The following is an 18,183-nucleotide window of genomic DNA, read 5'->3' as shown; positions in this document are numbered from 1 at the left end:
AACCGGAGCCGATGCATATTGGCCGGTCTCGTCTCTGTTGCACAGAACGTCTTAGAGCAGGGGAGAGCCTGTACTGTGACCAGACAGATCACTTCCTTGCCTCCTGTTCTCTACGGCCAAAGGATTGGGCTCACCAGTAAGAGTGGGGGTACTGGTAAGTCAGACCACTTCTCCACCCTTTCGTGTATCCAACTTGTGTAACTCTTAAGAGCAAACCTCACAGAAAAAAAGTTAACTAGATTTAGGATGATGTTCTTGGTTTGGCCACATTGCTTATTCTGGTATATTTCTTGTTAATTTGTTTGCCAACAAAATGAATAGTGAGACCACTGTATCACCTATTGCTTAAGGATTGATCTGTAATTAATCATAGTGATTTTTTAATTACACTGATGTGTAATTACAAAGGGTAACTGTAAGATTATTTCTCTCTCTCTTTACATACAAGGGCAAAGAGAAGTAAGAAAAATTCGGTGTCAATAATTGATGCACCACCAGGCTTTTAGGAGTTCTGACCTCAATAGAGTCCTGCCAGAGAGGCTGATAGGAACCATAAAGCACTGCAGCACCCAATATATGGATCCGTCCGTCTGTGTGTCTGTCCACGTCTGTCAAGCCTACCAGCTCTCCATCCAAATGTCCCTCCGTATCTCTGGTCTCATTATTGATGGTGAAGCCACCTGAATGTGCACACCGTATTAAGGCTGAAGCTACAACTTCAGAGTGTACATCTTTCACAGCAATATAAAAACGCCAAATCCAACCAAAACAGTCATTTTAGTATTAGTCAACAACAACATACCTGCAGGGCAACACATTTTTCACACAGAAATCAGATGAACCGGAATATTCTTTAACCTCAAGAGTCCTCATTAACATAGGCTTTAAACTCTAGCAAGCAAAGAAGAGTTGGGCTTACAACATCTATATGATGTTCCTAAACCTCATGCTCAACTAATTATTAGGACAACTGAAGAATAACAGTTATCTAATACCATAATCAATTTCAAATTCAACCTCTTATCAAGTGTCATCGTTGTCTGTGTGAATATGCAGACCATGAACCGTAAAGATAGACGAAAGACAGCTCCCAAAAAGTGAGGCCAAAACATGTAAATCATCTGCTGGTGGCTGGCTGCAGTACAGGCCATAATCCCTGCCCCCTCCATGCCAGCACATGGGACATGGGCCAAACTAAATAAATCTTGGTAGACATCTATTCCCATAGATGGATTCTGTCATTGTCGGTCGTTCTTATCATGCTGAGGTGTGTTCAAGTGTTAATTATAATGATACGTTTGCTTTCAGATAGTTGATACTTTAAAAATACTGCGGCTGCACCCCCCGACCGCTGCTGCGCAGACTTTCAAACGACGGCAAAAGCACAACATGGTAGCTCGCGTATCCAGGATACCTTTGCTTCACTTCACTTCTATAGTCAAGCTTAATGGGAAGCTAATTCTCGCCTAAGAACCTATACCATACAATTTAACCCCTGGAATTCTTCTGCAGTCTGTATGCATGCAATATACATCTCTTGCAACTTGACTTTATATGCTTTAAAATAGAAATGTGGCACACCTTGAAGAGAACTCATGTCATAATGATGCAAATACAACTGAATTAATGATACAATAACAGTCAATAAAGACAGTAAAGCAGAAGAAATACAAGCTTGTTTCACCTGCATTAATCCAAAACATCAGACTGGAAAATTGTATGGATGACAGAACGAGAGAGAGAAAGAGACAAAGTGTCAGACGATGTGAGAATGTTTTCATTCCTCAGGGAAAACTTGAGGCAATTTGTCTCATTAGACAGGTCTGGATTTAAACGAGTTGAAAGAAAGTTGCAGTGGCTGTCTCACAGAGATTACTTATATGGGGACGTGTTGACTGAAGGCTTGTTTAGTTTTTTTCCACTGTTTGGTACCATAAATGTTTCAACATAAGCCTCTTTTTCCTTGTGAGAGGGGTTTTTTTGTGCTTGAGAGCCATGTGCTGTCCTTGATGAGTTGTGATACTGTGCCCATTTAAACAGATCGTATTACATCATAATAAGATATTTTCTTATTTAAAATACTGCATTTTAATGTACGCGTTATTCATGCAATTAATATGAGGTTGTCATCACTGTCTACATTGTAAATATTGGACAATTAAATGGCAGTTTCCTCTTTATGCAACAGGGGTGCAGCTTCACCATCCTTTTGTAGAGTCGCTATATATGCTATAAAATCTTCACAAACGCAACAAGCTTGCTGTCTTTGCTTTAGGCAACCAGAGTCTGGAAGGAGCGTTGCCACCGTTTAGCAGTCCACTGTAATTGGTTATTGGTCTTTCGAAAGCGCAGTTGGTGGCAATGAAGGCTCTGCTGATGGTTTTGCTACCTACCTATTGCAATGGAGTTGAACAAAGACTCAGAGACGACGTGGAACAGCTCAAAGGTAGACCACTTCTCTTTATCTTGTTCTTTATAGAAAGCACCATTTAACTCACTGCATATGTATACAGCTAATAGTGTTTACTACTTCAGCAATGAACCAACATGGACATTCATCTCCATCAATTTCCTCCAAGCATGATTTGGGGAGTGGAAGTGTATTTCTATGAGAAACACTGGGACCCAATCAAAATCAAACAGGTTTTCACAAGCGTTGTCCCTTCTCACCAATCCTGTTTGTGATTTTCATGGACGGGATGTTCAAGCGCAGCTTGGGGAAGGAAGGTTTTTACTTGGATATGTTTTTCTGTTTGATTTCATCAGCTAAACTAAACTTCGTAATGTGGCAGAGTTCTGCCTCTAAAGCACCTTCTGCACAGCCTGTTCAAAGCAGGACACTGTTGTTCTGCCTCGCTGTGTTGTATAAAAAGGTACAGACACAGATTGAGTGTCATTGTTGCTCTGCCGATAAGCCGCCAGCAGAGGTAGTCACAAATCTCAATTAACAACTTTGTTAAAGGGACAGCCAGCCTGGCGGGACTAAACGCACACACTAGATGCTGTCGTGTTACACTTCACATCTACCTAGCTATAGCTAGGTAGATGTGAAGTATAGGGTTGGTCATCTTAAGATTGCGCTAGATTGAGAAAATGATCCCACCGAAGACCCAACCCAGTGTTGCCAACTCTTTTCCCATTAACTCCAACTAGCAAGCAGCACAACCTACAAAAATTGTTAAATTTAGCGAGAAAGTCCACAAGTCTGCAACTCTGACAGCCCAGGTTGCTTCTAAGACTGGATGACCATTCGCTTGCCAGTGCTACGATCATCAGCAGGCTAAACCTCAGCCTCTGTTTGCAGTATTTCCTCAGCAGTGTATACATAAATCTATTTTATCTCTGACAAGCTGCAAATACAGTACAGTAGCAGACTGAGCTGTACAGTACAGTACATGTCCCCTGGCAAGGAGAGGGAAACAAAACTAACTCAACGGATGGTGGCAGAAAAAGAGGTTGCTGTAGCTACGTACAGCTGGCTTTTATATTCTTCCTTTGAATTTCCTGCTCAATAGAATATATGTCTAAGTTGTATTACTATTTGAAATGCCATCATCTAAGTTCTCACATGTCTTGCTACAATCATTTCTTTCTTCTTTGATCTCAAGGCAGGATTCAAAATTATTTCATGGTTTGCAAATGCTGAAATATATGAAAAAATAAATCATTCCCACTAGGATGTCAGAGCTTCACGATAACTTAAAAGATAAACCAATTGTTATGCTCTCAGGCTAGTTATTATCACATGTCACACAGCCACAGTTGGATAATTCCACATACATTGTTTACGGTATATGTAATGGAGTGTAGAGAAATTAACAATTAAACATGGAAGTAGTTGTTACTGATATTTACTCCCCTTCCACTAAAAAACAAGGTGCAGCAGGGGGAGGAGAGTTTCCAGTTTGGGAACCTCAGAACTTGACCTTTCACCACACATCGGGGCGGTTTGCAGCAGAGTGTGAAGCGGTCGGGATGAGAATCAATACCTCCAAGTCTGAGTCCACGGTTCTCTGTTGGAAAACAACGGATGCACCCTCCGTGTTGGGAGTGAGTCACTGCTGAGGCTAAGGAGTTGAAGTATTGTTCACGAGTGAGGGTAAAATGGAGTGTGAGATGGACAGGCGGTTTGGTGAGCCAGCAAACAGCCAGCGGTGTTGTACCGCACCGTTCTGGTGAAGAGGGAGATGAGCCTGAAGGCAAAGCTCTAAATGTACCAGCCCATCTATATTCCGACCTTCACCTCGTAGGATATCTGAGTTCAGCCTTACAGATAGAGTGAAAAGCTCAGACATCCGGAGGAAACCCAGAGTAAAGCCGCTGCTCCTTCTTGTCGAAACAGGTCAGCTGAGATAGTTAAGGCATCTGATCACTTTGGTACTTTTCCAGGCATGTCAAACTGGTAAGAGGCCCTGGGGTAGACCCAGGACATGCTGAAGGAATTATATCTATCTTTTGGCCTGGGAATGCCTCGGGGTTCCCCAGGAAGAGCTGGAGAGCATTGCTGGGGAAAGGGACATCTAGAATACCCTCCTAGCCTGCTGGCCCCAGATAAGCGGGGCCAGCAGTTTTTTGTCTTTTTAACAAAGTGATACACACAGGACAGTCTGGGTGGTCCAATCCTACATACTAAATCCATCTGCCACAGGCCAATCATGCTCACAGACAAGGCTTTACACAGTATAATTCCCTGTATCAATCAAATAGAGAGCCATCATTTCACCCTTCAAACAATAACGCTGACAACAACTCACAGTAAGGAACTCAACACAACGGAGAAGGGTGGTAGATGCAGTTCCATGCTGCAGTCATGGTGTGCTTCACTTTGCAACCAGAGGTGTGGTGTCATCCACAAAGTACTGTGTGTGTGTGTGTGTGTGTGTGTGTGTGTGGTTGCAACTGCACCAAAAACTGTTTGAAATCTGATTTGCATGGCCAGAGCGTCCAGACTGAGACACATCTGTACAAATCCCATGGGTATCGCATTTTTAAACCACCTCTAAATGTGGTTTGGATCTGATTTGCAAAAACTGCTTTCATGTGTTTTTTTGGTGTCCATACTTTCTAAAATGAATCTGGATACAATCTGTTTATGCCAAAAACAGATTTGGGTCAAACATGTCAAATGTTGTACAATTTAAAGTTATATGCATCACTCGGATGCACTTTGAGAGCAAAATTAAGATCTAAGAATGCAGTGCTCTTGTAAACAAGTACAGTACTAGTTTACTTGAGTATTTCTATTTTATGTAACGTCCAGTTCATTACATCTCAGAGCAACAATATTACTTACTAGTTAGGCTACTTTGCAGATTCAGATTTCTTTGTACAAAATATGTAACTAATGAACTATGATATATTATTAAGTATTAAACAGCATAATTATTAGGTATATAAAGCAGTTAATGCAGTTAGGTTCACACATTGCAAAACGTTTGTAAATGTAGGTTCAACAGTTTGTATATAAATGCAACATCAAAATGTGTTTTTGATGAAAATGTTTCTTTTAAATAAATATATTTGTGGATTTCTACTACATTTATTTAAAACCAGAAATGTCTGTCTGTCCATCAGAAATATATGTGTGAATCTTTTTTTACATCTGTCTGCATTTTTAGACAATACTATTTTGTGTCCATTTAAAAATATTATTGTGGAGAGAGTCATTTATATGAATCACAAAATACATTTGTGAATCCTCTTGTGTGCATTCATTCATATTGAGACAGAACTGACCCGATAGCTCTCTCCTTGTAAACATGTATTATTGGATAGACCATCAATTCTCCCGAATCGATCACACCGTCCTTTTGGTAACTGATCTGCTGATAAGACATAACAGGATACTGAGCTTACATCTTGAATCTAAACTGTGACAAAGGATTCAAGTCTCAACCAGCAAATTCCAGCAAGCCCAGATAGCTCAGACAGATTCCAAATCTGGATTTTTTCTCGAACAAGTCAAGCACTTTGGGGGCACGTGAAAACTAATGAGTTCTGGGAGTACCTCTTCACCTTTGGTCACCATTTTATTTTCAATTATTACTTGAGTCAGACTGAATACTATATGCTTCAGACTAGCTTTCAACATACAATGTAAATGTTCTTCCCGTTTACTTTAGATTCAAAACTTGTAACACATTTTTGGTACTTTCATCTGTGCTCCTACTTTGGATTGCCCTTTGTGCTGCAGCATCAATATTCTTGCTAATTAAGATTTAGGTCTGTGTTGTCCCCAGTTGAGTCTTTTGTCACCACAGTGTAAGTGATCTGCATTGATTTTATTTTCTCATTTCTTTTTAATTGCATGGATTGTGTCCCAGTGTAACTGAACCTCTTCACAACCACCCGGTTCAGAGAATTTCTCCTCACACTCACAGATGGGTTTTAAACATCAAACAGCTCATTTAGGCTTAGCTTTTCTCTTACTTAATGACAGCTCACATATACACAAATGTAAAGCAGTCTATCTATACCCAGCACTTACAGATGTGTGTAATGTGAACCATCCTGCGATCAATGCCATCGATTCAACAGTACATTACCAGAGACTGAATGCGCTCAGTGCTGGTCTTGCTCATTTTTGTCAAATTATAAATAATTGTTGCCCCTGATCCCAATTCTACAGATCAGCATTGTCCTTTAAAACTGCAGTTTTCATAAAGCCGATTAAAATAATTGAGGATAAAGAATATTATATAATTTTCCAGTGGGATGTATGGTGTTGCAAAGTTATGATATTTTATAACTTAATAGCTTTAGCTACCTTTACTGAAGATTGATGCTTTCTTTCATTTCATTTATTCAAAAGATTACACAGTGGTCTCGTTGAAATGAATGACGGCTGCCTTTTTGAAACACAATGCTGAAGTTTGAATGTGACCTCAGTCCTTAGACCTTAGTCTGATTGCAACAGCAGATCCAACACCTCAAAATAAAGCCTCCAAACAGAACACTTCTTATTGTTGTGCTATTTAAATGTCCATTTTAAGCAAAAAAAACATCTACTTTGGGTGCTATTAGTGGAGCACACAAAGTGGCCTGTAAAAAGTCTTGTTTCATTCAGATGTTGTTTGACTTCCAAAAAGAACTCTCTTAAATATTTAAGGCATGTTTCAGCACCAAAGCACTGCATTTTTCCTATTTATCCAATTCTAGATCAATAAGGTTGTCAAAGTCAGGGTCTATGCTGAATTTGCTGCAAAACTCAAATAATAAAATAAATCTTAGTTCAGGAGGTCACGGTTGATATGTCACCTTTTCGGATCATTTTCCGACAGGAAAACCCCCGTAGTGAGCACCATGTCTGGCTACATTAGACAAAAGTAAAACTAAGGATGGGTGAAAGATTGAAATGTAAAAGAGGGAAATACACTTTTATGGTTTCTGTAGGCTTTGTAACAGCTGGCAGTAGGATGAGGGGGGAGACAACCCCACATCTTCTCCAGATGTAATCCCCACCAACAGAGCTGGGGATACATTTTGGAACAGGTTTGAGACAAGTCGGGACGGGGAACATGGATGTTCATGACTTTATTACCAGGACAGATGCAGGCCCCTGCTAGGAGGGACACATGTCTGTTAAGTGCATTTTACTTTTTCTAAGATGCAAATAGTGTATAGTTACTTTGTAAAACAACTTTTAAAAAGTCACTGTTAGGTTTGTAGATTACTGAAGAGTTAAGTTCTGAGGGAGACAAGAAGTACAAGAAAACTGCATTACAGAAATCCTCGAGTTTTTTGAGGATGACAAGAACGTTTGGCCACTGGTGTTCAAGGATCAACTGGTCAACTTCCCAAAACGCATTTCCTGAATAAAGTGTTGGAATGGTTATGTGTTTTAGTCTTTTTTTTTGCCAAAGAGAGAAAAAAGTGTGACCTTCCTAAAAGAACAGAAAAAAGTTGCACAAAATAGGTTGGAGTAAGGCAGGCAAGGCAAGTTTATTTGTATAGCACATTTCAACAACAAGGTAATTCAAAGTGCTTCACATAAAACCATTAAAAGCATCAAAACATAAGGCAAAAGAAAAGGAGATTTAAAAACAATTAAGAACATTCATTAAAACATTCAAAAACAGTGCAAGAAATAAAATGCAGTTGTAAAATGCAGAAATGCAGGAAATTAATTAATATATGAATTGAATGTGGTTCAATTAAAGGCAGCAGCAAACAGAAAAGTCTTTAATCTTGATTTAAATGAGCTGAGGGTCTCAGCAGACCTGCAGCTTTCTGGGACTTTGTTCCAGATATGTGGAGCAGAAAAACTGAAGTAGATGGCTGACTGTATAAATAATTTAACCTGAAATACTAGGATTCACGTGCCGACTGCTCAACAGTCAACATTGGTTTCTTTTCTAAATCCCAATAAAGTATATGAAGTTTCCTAAAGACGGACATATTTTAACCACCATGGGGGTCATTTTAAAAACCACTGACAACACATTTTATGGTTTGTAGGACGACTTGCTGTCGTAGAAGATAATGCATATTTTCCTTTCTGCGTCAGATCATAAAATGAAGCCTGTCAGAGCTTAGGTAATCCTTTGTTTTCCACCTGTCTCAACGGAAGTAGTGAATGTAGCACTCCTCCGAGAGTGATCTCTTCTCTGAGCCCTGTTCATTACCCTGCTACACTGCAGGGAGCTGTCTGGTAAATCACTTTATAATGGCTCTTTGCTTCCATTGTGATCTCCCTGCCCATTTTTCTGAATTCTGATGCTCCTTGGTGCAAAGAACCGTGTGACTCAAAACTACTATTAGTCTGCCAATAACACACAAACTTTTATTCTAACATCAAAATCTTTTGCTCGATTTAAATGCAACTATATTCAGTGCAGTGAATATTCACACTCATTTGTTGCACTGGTATTAGAAGCCGATTGTCACAGCTGGTTTTTATTCTGCAAAAGTAACCAAACAGAGAGCGGGCTTGCATGAAGCAACTCAATTTTAACAGGATATACTGATCATTTTGTCCTTGCCTCATTTCATTTTACACACACATGGGCGTACTATTCCGACTGCAGCAGCATCATTCTCTCTGTCTACCGCCAACCCTCCACCGTCTCCTCATCCGCCCACACAGGTGAGTCACTGACCATCACCTTATTTCATGTCAAGGATCTACACTCAGCCAGCTGATTATTGCTGGCTATTCCTGAAGCTTTTTTTATAAGCGTGTTGCATAGGAAATATGCGACACACTTAGTTGTCATGAAGAGTTCAAAATGATGCATCTTGAGCATTTGAATTGCTCACATAAAATAAAACAGGCAATTCAGTATTTCTGGGTTTAAACAGGCACGCTGCTCTATGATAATACAACTCTAAGAACATAGCTTTGAGTATATCTATAATATATTTTGTCCTGATTGCCATTTTAGGACTTCAACATTTCCTTTGCACTCTCTTGTATTCCAACCCAGAACTACACAGGTTAGTGTCGCAGGTCACAAAAAACTATCCATTGTTGTCTCCTACAACTAGTGCGATGCACATTTGCACCTAAAAGAGATGTGAGCCTTTAAACTCAATTAAATATACATTTTTGCTCATTAAAGTAAGAGTTTCATGGGTTTCATTATTCACAGTGATCCTTATGAAGGTGCACTGGATTTAAGACCAGCAATAGCTTCAAACTTCCAAACCAAAGTAAGCTGTTTTTTTAAGCTTTGAAGACTTTGAAGTAAGCGATGGCGCCTTCCTTTGTCCAGCTCTGTCAAAAACATAGCAAAGTTGTTCCTATGACTTGCCAATCACCTTCCCTGCAATACGACTAAAGAACATTATGAACAATCTTAAGTGTGAGCTTTTTTTGCTCTTTGCACTCAAGTTGTCATACCATGCTGTGATGTTGAATGCTCCAATGATTTCAACCAGGCTTCTGTATCATAAGTGTTGGCTAATGCAAAGCAGCTTCCTGATTAAAGTTACTCTCTGAAGTATCATTGAAAGTTGGGGTCTGATTAATGACTGTGCCAAAGTACTCCAAGATAGTTTACTTTTCCTACAGGCTTGTTATTTATGTGACAGGTAAATGGTAATGTTAAATGGACTGTACTTGTACAGCACTTTTCTAGTCTTTCCGACCACTCAAAGCACTTTCACACTACTTGTCACCATTGACCCAATCACACACTGATGACAGGGGCTAGGTGCCACCTGCCTATCAGGCTATTCACATTCATACACCGTATAGGCACAGCTACGGGAGTGTCTTGGTTAAATGTCTTGCTCAAGGACACACGACATGCGACTAGCGAACCGCCGACCCTCTGATTGAAGGACGACCCTGCTCTCCACTTAGCCACAGTCGCCCGAGGTAGGATGTACTGGTTTGTATTATACGGTCTTTTGTTTTGGCCACATTCATTTCCAGTTCACTTGCCTGACACCAGTCCTGAAGAACAGGGAGCCTGGTAAAGTAAACCTCTTCATGTTGTCTCTCAGGTGATGACCAACAAGTGTTTTTGAACCATCTCAAAATTAAATCATGTACTGTAGCTGGAACAGAAAACTCAAGATCCACCTTAACTAAACTCTGCTTCCCCCTCCATCTGCAGGACAGACACAAAGGTGCTGACGCATCTCAATGCCTCCTCTGCTCTTCTTTTCAGGTCAGTCATTATCATATCGAATTTGAATCAACTCCTCGCTGTCCCGGAGCAGGAGCAGCACCTTTCTTACCATTCCACGCATGTTCTCTCACCAGCAAATCCTTGCATTAATCTCTGCCCACTAACTCAGATGTGTCGCCACTCTCTGCCTTTGTAGGTGGAAGTCACGTCATTCCCGAGTTGTATTGTCCATATCAGACAGAATTCTTTCTTGGTAAGATCTATAAACATTAATAAAACATAATAGTTACAGTAAATTGTGTATGTGTGTGTTGATCCAATATGGTCCACATATATTTTGATTCAGTGTGATGTGTGGTTCCCGAGTATATCATTATTTCAGAGAATAAACGTCCATAAATCCACTAGAAATGAAATAGACAATGCTCCTTTTAAACTCCAGAATGTGCATGAGAAGCATTATGTTTTAAAGTTTTCTTCACAATCAGGAACAGTTGTGTGTACATCCATGGGTACATTGCAAACAGGAACTGCTAACACAGGGCTTCCATTTTAAGGATTACCCCTGCCATTCATATTTACTGCTACTCGTTTTCTTACAATTTAGAAAGCTGCTGACATATATGTAAATGTATGCATATATGTCATTTTATGATTGTTGTTATTATCATTATTACTAATATTATAACAACCCCGAATAAACACATGATATCAACCGTAGTTGGAGAAATGTGTCCAACTGTAGTCAAAATCCAACAACGATACGATTTAATAACAAGAGAAAGAGTCTACAGTCATAAGAGCTCTGTGATATTCCTGATTTACATAACTTATTCTACTGACGCTTTTGAGGTTTTCATACCCTTGTACATTATACACTCACTTTATGATTTTCTTCATAGTTTGTCCCTGCTTGTCTCACTGCCGTCTAGATTAACACACATTTCTACAGAAGAACGTTTCAAAAATATCTACAGCTAAAGCCATTAACATTATCAACCATACTGCTTTAGTTTCAACTTTCCTTTTACTGTAATGAAGTCGGATCATGGTGTTTTATATCCCAAAGCCATAAGAGAGCCCATTTCCAAGGCCTTGATTTATTCTACTGCTGTTTTCGGTCTTTCCCAGACAATCAATAGACGCTATCAGGTAAACAGATATTACTGGCATGTGTCGAAACTAAATTATAAGGGTATTGCAGCTCATTGATTTCAGACAAATGGCATTTTGAATAATGTTGAGGAAATCACAACAATTCTTTTACCCTCCTCAACCAATAGTGTATTGTAAAATGTTTGGTTACGGAACATAACATTCTATTTCACTTTGGTATGAATTAGCCTTTTACCGCCTCACTATATCAAGTAATGCACAACTTGATCACTTGGCTTGAGGAGTTTGTCGCATTTATTCACCAACAAAGCATAAACTGTACACAGCTACGTTTACAGCTATACAGTTATTGCCAACTTTACACCCACCGTGACACGTGCTCTCTCCATCTCCCTCTCTCTCCTCAACCGCACACACGTTGCTGTTATGGGCCGCCAGGCTGGCGGAAACACTTCTGAAAAAGACACAGAATTTAAACAAACACAAAGTGTGCCATGCACCTCTTCCCCCCCTTCCATTTCTGCTGAAATTTGATCTCCTTTATATGGATGCCCTCGGCTCCGCAGGAAACTGCGAGTGGCAATTGCGACGCACGAGTGTCTCTTTGGTCCGTTTATAAATCAACATAATATTAAATTATTCACTCGTTGTCATATGCAATACAAGCTGGATTCAGTGCTTTGACACCGTCTGCGCAGGTTACTGGTGCGTTCATTTTGAATTTGCCAGAATGACAAATGCCAGTTCAGAGGCTTTGCATAAAACCAAACCTGTGTAAACTCGTGAGTCAGACCGGACTGGCAAAACCGTAAATCGACCCAACTCTAAACTACAGTGGTATTGCTTTATGTAACCCTTGTATATGTGTCACATTTCTGGGCACATGCAAAATACAACCCATTCTTAACTGAATGATGTATTGGCTGTGAAGCATCATGAAATTGGCAAGTTATTGATGCACTACTTTTACTTTTCAGTAAACATTCTATATTCTGGTGGCACTGTACAATTGTCGTTACTTGGTGTGCTGCATGGCTTTACCTCCGCCTCATTTTTGGATTTGATGTGCAAGCTCATAGGCATCATTGGCTTTAATGAAGTATAGGCCTGAGTTCTTCTTGTATGCAGTGGAAGATCTTTTCCAATTTATAACGATTCCACACTGATGCATATTTCCTCATAATATAGTCAGACAAAAAAGTACAGAGAGAGAGAAGTGACAGCAAAAGATAACATAGCTGCGGCTTTATTTGAGGGTGAATGCACGCAAACACTGTTTACCCGCCTCTCAAAACTTTGAATGCACGCATCATCACACCCAAAGCATTTATGCATATTTTACTGGGGTTAGTATGCTCTCTTGCACCCTGTCTTGTATTAACTCTCAGATTGCTTGCTTTTATTTTTATATTTGTATCTTTTCCACTGGATCATGGTATTCTCAGCGAGCACGGAGCAGCCGCCCACATGCTGTGGAGAAAAAACAAACACTCCTCTGCACTTAAGCCAGCATCAGGCCACGTAAGACATTTAATTGTCAGCTAGAAATTAGATTTTTTTGTTTCATTTAGACAGCTTATTTCAGATGCTTTATTGTAACAATACATATTATGAATGTTAATTTGAATAAATATTTTGCTTGCTTATTTTGCAAACAACAATTAATCTAAACGTCTACATTTGTCATTTTTGATAAGCAGTTAGGAGCTGGTACAGGAGCTTCGTGGTAATTATCAGTAATTAAATCCCCTCGAGTCTCTCGACCAATAACACATTTTCACCAGTATTACCTGTACCATGACATTCTGTCTATGATCAGTAAATGATCCTCCCACACACAGAATAATCCTCAACTATGCCAAAAAAGACACAATGTCTCAGTGTCAATGCAAGCATGTAGAATAGATTCCCATAATAAGGCTTTGAATGACCAACACTGAAAATAAATACAACAACTATAAATGACTGTGTGGTGGTCAGTTTAATGATTTGACAAAGACACAATTATGACTCATTATTTTCAAGAAACAAAGTGTAGAGATTATGGTATATGCTCTTCAACCCGGTAAGTGATGAGTAAACCAAAAACTTTGGTAAGCAATGTTCACAGGAGTCTTGATGAATAGTTTAATTTAAAGTTGAATACAAGAGACACAGACAGGATTTTCTGTCAAGGTATCCCAGCAGCAATCATTTTATCTTTCAACATAGAGGGGTAAGTTAACAGTGTACGGCATTTACTTTACAAATCACCCTGAATGCATTGTGGCAAAAGTGGAGCCTTAAGGAAGTAAGCAAGAAAAGAAGGAAGGATGGATGGATAGATGGATAATGTATACCAGTAAGTGCAGAACAGTATTAGCTACAGACAAATATGACAAATCAGAGATATATACGACATTAAAAATAGTTAAAAGCACATTAAAGCTGTAGTTGTGGTTGTTTCCTTGAAGTATTTTTTTGCATTTCTGAAAGGCTCAAAAGCTTGTTTTTTTCCAAAGGTCTCTCAAGGTAAACGCCTCCCAAAAGACACTTGAATTGCTCCTGCGGTCAAATACCTGATTCCAATGTGTCATGCATCAGAGGGGATGCTGTTCTCGAGATAGGGGTACCATTTCTCCTTCTGAACAGACATTGCCATAAAAAGTTTAATTTGCAATAAAACCATAAACAAACGATGTGGGCATCCACAAAAGAAGTCATACAATCAGTTCAGCTTCAGAGAGAGCAGTTTTGGGGCTAATATTGCACTATCATGTGGCCACTTGACAACTTGGAATGTCTAATTTAATCTTTTACTTTGTATTTTCTTAATTGTTTGCATGGAAGCTGCCTGAAAAGTGAAACGTAAAATTTGAACGTAATGAATAGTAATCAGTAAATCGAACTGCCAAGTGCTATGTACATGTATCGTGTATTCATGCATTAGCAGAGAGTGCTATTCCTTACATTTGAACAAACAATACAACAAAACCACTTTGAAAGCAATCAGCAGGCAAACCACGATCAATTCAGCTTTTTTCTCCACAAGTCTGATGCCCATGTTGCCACCCGCTCAGACTCAGAAGTTACATTAAAATTCAATAATTGAAGAATCTCCCAGGTGACTGGCACTGCAGTGGAAGCACTCTCAGTGTTCTCCCAGCCCACATCCTGTTGTGATAATGTTTCAGACCTTGGCAGGGACAACACACACCAGCCACTGGGGAGGGGACGGGAGGGCAGTTGAGGTGAAGAAGCTGAACTACAAACCTGAGCTTTAAGGCTGGGACAATTAAGGCAATTGTATCATCTTTTCTGTTTTTTCATTTTATGATCTGACTGTCTGTAACACACTGCATCCTTTGCTTCAATTTGTAAACTCATTGATGGTAATGTACTGGTGGCATGCTGGCCCAAAGTCCCTGAAAGATGAGTAGCCAATTTAAACCTGTTGTGTTGATTTGATATACTATCCGTATAAGGACAACAGCAGGAAAGCAGTTCTTAACAGCCGGAGAGCCTCAGTTGTTGCTACAGTGTATGGTTTCAATTTAAAATGAAATATTTTGTCCACGTCAAGCATACAATTCATTCATAAATATGGTCCTAATCCCTAATGACAAGATGATAACATTTTAGCTGTTTGGATCAGATCGCTTCTCCATTCTCTCTAATACAAAGAAAGTATTGGACTCACTCGCTTCAATGGCACATTATACGAGTATAACATTATGATTCTTATCTTTCTCTGCTTTTTCAGGCAACAGGTAAGTAAGAGTGCACATACCTGTAGGCTACACAAATAAATAAATACATTGGTGAAATTGTATGAAAATGTCTGTTTTTATCATGCATGATTATCTGGATAAAATATGCAAAACAATGACAATAGCTACTTTTAGAGCAGCTATGGTCTCTCAGAGGAGCACTGTAGGCAAGCCCTTCAGCTAATGATCTTAGATTTGAGAAGCGTGACCCTAATGATTCACTAATGCAGTCTCTGCACCAAGTATTGCATTACTACAGAGCTCTCACTCATTGTGTAAAATAGCTAATATAATACTGTACAGAGAGTACTTTGGCTATGCAGACAGACATATCAGGTTGATGCCACAGTGAAGGGGGTTGCAGTGAGACTGAAGCTAATGGTCCATTACTCTGTATGGTACCATGTTGTAGTGTTCTGTCCAAAATGCAGGAACATACATGTAATGAATTAACAGATGCTTAGAAATTAAAACTGGCTGAACATTAAGTTAATGTGATGATATGTACTTATATTTCAAAGTCTTGTTCGCATTTTCTACGTATCGGTGTTCTTTGGGGTCAATTTGACATCAGGCTGAACATTTACACACATTTGTGACGGCAGTTTTGGCTGATATTGAGGCCACTGTCACGTGCAATTTTATAATATTAAGTGCCCTAAATTACAATTATTTTCTGGAGGTTTAAATTACTTGGTTCAAATTGACCTCCAGAATGGGAAATATTATTAACTTTGAGGGTTATAAGTGTTTAGAATTTTTTAACAGCAGAATTCATACATAGGTTAGATATACAATAAACAAGTACAAATAATAAGAGATAACTTGATGTCATAATTATGCTTGAATACCTTTATATTGACCATTTTCTAATGCAAAGACTGTGTGAAAATATTCTAAATGTATCTTGCATATAGTGTTATTAGAGTTTAAGTCTAAAGCTCTTTGTTTTCAATTCAAATTCCCTCTGGAAATTAATGGAAAGGAGATTAGCCGCTGATGTTGCCGCTGTTGATGACAGTAATGATACTGAGTGTAATTGAAAACTGTGTATTCCAAGCAACATCACATCACTCTTCTCACACTGGACTAGACCCAGGGGAACAGGCAAATGGGAAATATGGGAAACAACTGCTTCATGTGAAGGCAAATCTGATTGTCGTCATTGTCCATTTCACTCAGTCTACCAACCCCAGTCTCCCAAACCAATACCAAGCCATCAACCCCCCCCCCCCCCCCCTCCAAATGATGCATGAACATGCAGAGTTACAGCAACACCTACTGGTAGTCATGAATAAATGTAACAGATAATCTCCTTAGCTCTGATGAAATGATGAATTCATAGGAAAACTCACCAAAAATGAAACCAAATGCATTTCATCTCTGTCCTGTTGTGTTTCCTGTTCCATCCCTCCTTTTAATGCTGTTCATGCTCATTGATAGACTTGTTCCCTCTCTGAGATAAAGATAAAGCAATCTTTGATGGCTTCTTGGAAATATATCACACAAGCCAATGAGCAAAGTCAATGTAATGCAAAAAGCAAGGCTCTATAAAAACAATCTGTCTGTCTGTCTATCTATACACATATATACATATATATATATATATATATATATATATATATATATATACATATATATACATATATATACATATATATATATATGCATATACGTCTATCTATACATCAATCTATCTTCTTGAAAATACATAATAAACCCATCAGATCATATTATGTACAGAATTAAAATGAATCTTCATGGTGCCAGTGATAGTGTTTGCATCATTGTAGTGTATGAGCTTGATACTGACTAATCTCACTCCTCATCTAATCAGCGGCAGATCAGTATGTGCAACAAACCCTCGTCCTTGTAATAAAGATGATGAGCATCAATCTGTTTTCTCAAGTGTGCCACTCTTCAGTTTCAAGATCAATTAGCATCACATGTGCAGGGACGGTGGAGTGTTATTTCCTGCAGTTTGGAAAGAGCACATCGCTGTCACAGGAGACTGAGCTGCGGTCACGCTCCCACATGAGGATATGGATGTGAATATACCAGGGGATCTAACAAGCCAAGGTAATTCAAGCAAATACCAAGCACTAGGGTGAACAGAGCCTTTTGCAACTTTGATAACACAGTTAACTCAGGAGTGCAGAAACAGAGCAAGGCTGATTTTGTGAAAAATGTTTCAAATCGCAGCCTGCTGCGTCTAAGTGTCCACCTGTTGTTTTCATAACTTAATGGAAAAAGGTTAAAGAGTGTCCTTGGATGCTTCTTATTTATTTTTTTTTAAGATGTTTTGTACAGCTTGGCGAACCGCTTTAATACAATTTCAGAACATTGAGGACACTCTCACTCTAAATACTTAGAAAAGTGAGAGGGTTCAGGATTAAAGACAAAAAAGTTAATCCCTCCTATTCTGTCGGAGTAATAACACTACCAGATGGTGCGGAAAATGTATTTTTAATTTCCCCACTTAAGATCATAAATTCAAAGTCTGTGAAGATTATTGATTCACACAATGTTCTCTGCGCGCTTAATAGGCATGTCATTAAATTTTCCACAGTGTCCGACACCTCTGCACCTTATTTTACTTTTAAATATTGTGATTCCATCATCGACCTTGTTCCCCATATCGCGCACCTCTTTGGGCATTTGGCAGGAAATTGGATTGGAGTGAGCATGTGCTGTAATACAAGATGAGGCCTACGTACCAGATTCTTATTATGCCCTGACTT

The sequence above is a fragment of the Melanostigma gelatinosum genome (assembly GCF_949748355.1).
Source record: "Melanostigma gelatinosum genome assembly, chromosome: 2".
Taxonomy (NCBI): Eukaryota; Metazoa; Chordata; class Actinopteri; order Perciformes; family Zoarcidae; genus Melanostigma; species Melanostigma gelatinosum.
This window is presented reverse-complemented; position numbering follows the sequence as displayed.